A 5,332-nucleotide genomic window follows, 5' to 3' on the forward strand; every position below is an offset into this window, starting at 1 on the left:
AAGGTAGTTTCTAGGAGAAAAAAAAACTATTTTTCTAGTAGATAAAACTTACATGGAATAGTAGTGTGAAAAAATATCTTATAAATAAAAATAAAGAGAGGAAAAGAACAAAACAAATTAATTTGAAAGATTAAAAATCAAAACCTAAAGTTCACTAATGAGATTACAAGCAAGACTTTCCAAAACATGGTTTGGTTGAAAAAGGCCCAAAGTTTCCCCTTTATAGAGTTGAGAGATTACAGTAGAAGAAACAATGAGGCTGTTGAATGTGGTGACTGGAAACACAGTAAAGAAATGTTGATGCAGTTTCTAGGTTTGGCATGGGGATTAGATGCAAAGTCACAAATACAGAGCCATCAGAAAATTCTTCAAAGTGTCTGTTTGAATAACAGTAAAAATATAAAAACGTTGATAGGGATGGAATTAAATAGAGAATTTGGAAAAAGTAGAAGTCAAAGATTCCAACCAGGCTTGAAAACTTTGAGAGATTTGGCAGGCATCAATTAACATGCAACTGCATTTCTCGAAGAGAAATTTATTTATGAAGTTTATTCTAAGAAGGAGATAATCAATTTATTATTTAAGAATGCATAGAACTAAAAGAAATGCAAATATTTTTAAAAAAATCTGTTCATTTAGAGTTCAATCTGACAGTTATAGCCAGCAGAAAAAAAATATACACAGAAACATATTTTTTGGTCATATATAAAAGATAAAAGACAAATTATAACTGTTTTCAAAAATATAAATGTTTATATATGTGTATATGCATATGTGTATGTGTATATGTGTATATATATGAACACATTTATAGACACAGGGCTGTATTATTTCAGTTTTATAGAACGAATTATACTGTTCTAATAGTCAAATGAGTGATAAAAATATCCTCAAAAACATTATTTTATATAATAATATTTTCCTTCGGGATGTGTGTTTGATTCTTAATATAAACCTGCATATACATATATATATATATATATATATATATATATATATATATATATATATATATATATACATAATGTCTTTACTCTATTAACTATATAGTAATGTCTTTACTCTATTAACTAAAATATTTTAAAATAATATTTTAAACATTATAACTTTCCTGCCATTTGTTGTTAAAAATGCTAGCCTATACTTAAATTCTCACATTTAAAACAATGTGGTTGTTATGAAATAAGCAAATTCCCAAAAACACATATTATACACTAGACCTTCACAAATGGATGAGTGTTTCTGAGAGTAAAGGATAGGAGTCAATGCCATTCAAAGATTGTGTTGGTTAATGAATGTCAAAAGTTGTAGTGGGTAGTCATTCTAGCTTTAACCTGGAAGTTCCAACGCCCATTGAGACTTCGGCAACTGTCATGCCTACAAGGCGGGGCGGGGGGGGGGGCACCTGGAGACCCAAGATCTGGATGGGCGAGCGCTCTCTCTGTTGTGGGACCCTGAACGGTGGAGGTGTATTGAGCAGAGCTCCAGAGAACACCACTGGACTGCGCTACACCTTCCCCAGACCCTGTGACCTACCTAACCCTTAATTTGTAAGTTATGCCATTAAATAAATCTCCTTTTAACTACGTGGAGTGGCCTTAATAATTTAACCAATATCTGGTGCTCACATGGGGCAAATTCCAAAGGCCTGGGTGGCTCCTACCCTTGGATCCTCCCCAACTGGTGGGTACCTAAACCCGCCTGCAAAGTTCCATATAACCAGGGAACACCTGCACAGTTTCATTCCCAAAAAAGGGAACAGCTAGTCCAGTCTCAGTTCCCTAGCTTAGCCCAGCTAGCTCAGTCGGTAGAGCAAGAGACTCTCAATCTCAGGGTCCTGGGTTCGTGCCCCATGTTGGGCGCCAGATATTGGTGAAATTATTAAGGCCACTCCATGTAGTTAAAAGGAGATTCATTTAATGGTGTAACTTACAAATTAAGGGATAGGTAGGTCGCAGGGTCTGGGGAAGGTGTAGTGCAATCCAGTGGTATTCTCTGGAGCTCTGCTTGGTCCACCTCCACCATTCAGGGTCCCACAACAGAGAAAGCGCTCGCCCATCCAGATCTTGGGTCTCCAGGCGCCTCCCCCGCCCCCCCCGCCCCGCCTTGTAGGTGTGACAGTTGCCGAAGTCTCAATGGGCGTTGGAACTTCCAGATCAAAGCTGGAATGGCTACCCACTACAAAAAGTTTCTGTTTTTTTGTGTTTTAGGTTATTTTGGAAGAATGAAGGAGAAATAATTTCAGTTCAAATAATGAGGTCAGTTATTCTTTTAATAATGTGATGTCAGTTATTCTTAGGTGAACATTTTCTACATATATTATATTGCTGTTAGCTATTTTATGAATTCTTAGTAAGAAAAGCATATTGCCATAAAGGTGAACAAATCTTCCCAGTGAAATGTTCCCTTTATGGCTCTTTCATCCATACTTTCTTATATACTTGCACATTTTCTTCAGTCTTCATCCAGAAAATGGGCATTTATACTAATAAAATGTTTCTGAGCATAGGTCCTGCTTTTGTTTCATCAACAAGGCAGACAGTGGTCAGCTTAAATATGAGTCTGCAAATGAATTTACTTATTATAGTCTTATAAAAATGGAGATACATAATGAAAATATTATCAGAGTTTAAGAGACCAATTAAAATATGAATTTTAATGGGCTGAAGATATGGCTTAGCAGTTAACAGAACTTATTGATGTTTCAAAAGACTTTGGTTCAGTTTCCAGCACCCACTTGGTAACTTACAACCATCTGTAACTCTAGCTTAAGGGGCCCTCTTCTCATCCCTGTGGATTCCTGCACACATATGGTACATGGACATTTATACAGGCACATGCAAACCAACATAAATAAATAAATTTCAAACATTAAAAAGTAACTTATTCCCCTATTTCCTACAAGCTGGCTAGTAGTAGATACTGAGGGTATAACTACTCACTCATAGTAAAGATAAATTACTTCTCCTTTAAGGATTTCTTAAGGTTTTTAAGGGTTAAGACTACATGTAAATGAATAAACGTGTGCTGAAGACAAAAATAATTACATACATTATATCTAAAGTTATAAACTTTATATTTTTGGCAAAAGCAAGTTTATAAAACTTATGCAGTAATTTGTGCAGAAACAGAAATTATAGGCAGATAATTAACATGACTTTAAAATTTAGCCAGAATTTAATACCTCTTCACCTTATTAATATACTATAGTATTGAGACACCAACACAGAGGAAGGGAGGGTATATTTTATAAGAATTAGCACATGCATATCTTCAGTATAATATAAGGAAGCATTTTCTATTAACCTATTGAACTGAAATGATCAATTTGAAATTTTCTAATGATGGACTTACTATGAGCTTCAACAAAAAATGGAAAAGAGAATTAAGAAGTGTAAGTGAAATCATTAACCAACCAACTTACTGAGATGGCCAGGAAGCAAGCAGAACAGCAGTGCCTGTCCATTTTGATGCTTCTGTTTAAAAAGAGAAAAATATTTCTGTCAATGGTTACCTCACAGGTGTCTGAATTCAGTTACTCCTACCTGCAAAATAATTTTTTAATATCCAGTATTGCCGACTCATGTGCATTCTTTCTCCTCTTTACCTGTTTTAATAGAATACTTAGAACTTTCTTCATCAATACAGTTCTTGACATTAGCCATCCAATTCTCTCCTTCCTCATGTGTTTAAAAATGTTATGTAAACGTGGGCCTGAGCATGTGGATGCATACCACAAGTGTGCATGTGCCTTCAAAGGTCAGAAGGTGTTAGATCTACAGGAAATTGATATGGACATGTATGAAATAGAAGTGATAGGAAAAAGAAGATAAAATATTGAGTCTATTTTAATCCCCAAAACAACTATTAATCTTACTTACTTTACATTAGTATGGATTTTGGTTTATTGATATAAATTTAAAATCAATTTTGTTATATTATATGTATATTGCCACTCTTGTTTAAGATATTATGTTTATGCAACCCATTTAAAAATGTAATGTGTAATTAAGAAATCCAGCACTTGGGAGGCAGAGGCAGGTGGATCTTTGTGAGTTTGAGGCCAGTCTTGTCCAGCATGGTCTATAGAGTGAGATCCAGGAAAGGTACAAAGCAAAAGGAAAAAAAAAAAAAAAAGAAAAGGAAATATAGATTAATAGTCATCTATAATAGTCAAACTTACAGTCATGTTAATTAGGTTTTTTAGGTATACAGAAATATATTTCAAATAGATAGGTACTCTTCAAACCCATCAATGTCCTACAGAATATGGCACTTAAAAATGCTTTAATAACTTGGAATTCTTATTACAATGAGACATATCTTCTGGCAGCACCAATCTACTTCTGAGAGAATGATGGGCACCAAAGACACTCCATATGGAGTTTGTTTTCTTCTTGGAAAAACTGGTCTATTGGGCAAACATGCCTTTGCCTTGACTGTTGACAGTAAACATGCTCTCTAATCAATAGGAGCAGGACACAAGGAAAAAAACTGCTTTGACCTATAGCCAAAGTTGGAAGCCCCAACATTGCAGAGAAACACCAGTTGACTGTCAAGGCAGCCAGCTATTTCTGTCATTTCTTGCATTTTTTTTTTTTTGGAACTCACTTGCTTGTCCTTCTTACTTAGGTAATATTACTTTTATTATTAGGTCTTTGCTAGAGTTGAAGATTAAATAGTGATAATTATAGTTTTCCTTAGATATGATAAAAAATAAACAAGTTATGAAACTTTAGGTTCACAAAGATAGGGTAGATGATAGAATATTTTCTTTATTTTTGCCAGATACAAATAGACTTGATATTATAATTATAATTCTTTCTTGATAACTATTTTATTATATGTAATTTTACTTTGTTAAAGTTAAAACCTTAGCTGTGTGTGTTGGTGCACACCTTTAATCCCTGCACTTAGGAGGCAGAGGCAGGTATATATCCCTATGAGTCTGAAGCCAGCCTGGTCTACAAAGTGAGTTCCAGGACAGCCAGGGATACACAGAGAAACCTTGTCTTGAAAAACAAACAAAAAAATTAAAACCTTCCTTTTTGATTAGAAAGAAAATTAGAAATACTATGGAATGTCTTTCTATTCTCTGTGAATATATGTTGTTTCCATTAATAAATATAGCTGTTTGTGCCTATGGCAAAGCAGGATAGAGCCAGGTAGGAAATCCAAGGAGAGATATAAGAGAAGAAGGGTGGAGTCTGGAAGAAGCCAGCCAGCTACCCAAAGAGCAAGATGTCAGCGAACCCATAATACCATGGATGTGTGGCAATACATAGATTAATAGAAATGGGTTAGTTTAAATGGTAAAAGCTAGCTGGTAACA

At 34.7% G+C, this 5,332-nt stretch overlaps 1 non-coding gene across 1 annotated transcript; it reads left to right on the top strand.

The window, feature by feature from the left end:
- The first annotated feature begins 1,789 nt into the window (after nucleotides 1-1,789).
- Nucleotides 1,790-1,862, top strand: Trnae-cuc (transfer RNA glutamic acid (anticodon CUC)). Its single transcript has one exon. It is a non-coding gene; the product is annotated as a tRNA-Glu (tRNA).
- Nucleotides 1,863-5,332: the final 3,470 nt, after the last annotated feature.

Source organism: Peromyscus maniculatus, chromosome 6, assembly GCF_049852395.1.
Source record: "Peromyscus maniculatus bairdii isolate BWxNUB_F1_BW_parent chromosome 6, HU_Pman_BW_mat_3.1, whole genome shotgun sequence".
In the NCBI taxonomy this organism is placed as follows: domain Eukaryota; kingdom Metazoa; phylum Chordata; class Mammalia; order Rodentia; family Cricetidae; genus Peromyscus; species Peromyscus maniculatus.